Source organism: Geospiza fortis, unplaced genomic scaffold (assembly GCF_000277835.1).
Source record: "Geospiza fortis unplaced genomic scaffold, GeoFor_1.0 scaffold213, whole genome shotgun sequence".
NCBI classification, from domain to species: Eukaryota; Metazoa; Chordata; class Aves; order Passeriformes; family Thraupidae; genus Geospiza; species Geospiza fortis.
Genome location: NW_005054399.1, coordinates 1,652,133 through 1,653,318, shown reverse-complemented (window position 1 = coordinate 1,653,318; position 1,186 = coordinate 1,652,133). Strand labels below are relative to the sequence as shown.

Sequence of the window (1,186 nt, the reverse complement as noted above, 5' to 3'; positions counted from 1 at the left end):
CACAATCACAGCATCACACCAGGCTTTTCCAAAGAGCTTGGGTGCTTGAGCCTTTTCAAACATGGGAGAAGCCCAACACTGGGGAAACACAAGGAGCTCGTGCTGCTCCTGCCTTCAACATCTGCATCCCCCATGGAACACGGGGCCTTTGGGATACCCTTTCCTGGGAGCCCTGAATGCCCAGCCCAGCACATAGGCTGATTTCTGCATCATGCCCATGTGCACACACTTTTTGGAGGGTGTGAGCTGGACACTTGTTCCCAAAGCAAAGGCCAAGCACACTGTGCTGTGCTGTCGATGTGGAAGTGAGGAAGGACTCACAAATCTGAGTGCTGGAACATCCAAGTGCTGCCATGGCAAGGAAAAGATGGGGCCAGAACAGGGATGGCATTACAACAACAACTGCAGAAACTGCCTCCCCCTGCCCGACCCACTGTCCCTTGGGGAGCCTGGCCCTGGGCACACGACCCTGCACAACCCCAGAGCCCCATGGACATCCCACGGCCTTCCACAGCCTGGCACAGCAATCCCTGGTGGTCGTGGGGATGCACCACACAGCCTGTCCCTGTATCCTGGGGGACATGGCATGGGCTCCTGCCCAGTGTCACCAGGGGACATGGCATGGGCTCCTGCCCAATGTTAGCAGAAGACACACCATGGACCCCAGCCCACCATCCCCGGGGACACACGCAGCCCCCAGCCCTCTGACCCCAGGGACACTCGGAGTGCACCGCCCTGGGGACCCCCACAGCCCTAACCCACCCCGGGCAATGGCACACTGACCCCCGAATAAGCCCGGACACGTCACATCCCACCCCAAATCCGAACACGCCATATCCCACCCCAAATCCGAACACGCCACATCCCACCCCAAGCCAGGACATGCCATAAGTGCTTAGGGACACACAACGGGGGTCACACCCCAGATCCCAATAAACACAACGGGGTCACACCGCAGACCCCGAACACAACGGGGATCACACTCCACACCCCAAACACAACGGGGGTCACACCCAGACCCCAATAAACACATTGGGAGTCACACCCCAGTCCCCAACAAACACATCGGGGGTCACAGCCCGGTCCCCCGGACACACAGCGGGGACACAGCGCGGCCCCGGAGCGCGGTTCCCTCCCGGTGCCGGGTCCCCGGTCACTCACCCCGAGCCCGGCCCGGCCCGGCCCG

General features: G+C 61.2%; 1 protein-coding gene across 1 annotated transcript in view; it reads right to left on the bottom strand.

Annotated features, from left to right (window-relative positions):
• The window catches only part of TSC2 (TSC complex subunit 2), a gene marked incomplete at its 3' end in the record, with an annotated part of 31,681 nt that extends 30,501 nt beyond the window's left edge, over positions 1-1,180 (bottom strand). The window contains exon 1 of the mRNA XM_031061072.1: positions 1,162-1,180. The remainder of the gene's footprint in view (positions 1-1,161) is intronic.
• Positions 1,181-1,186: the final 6 nt, after the last annotated feature.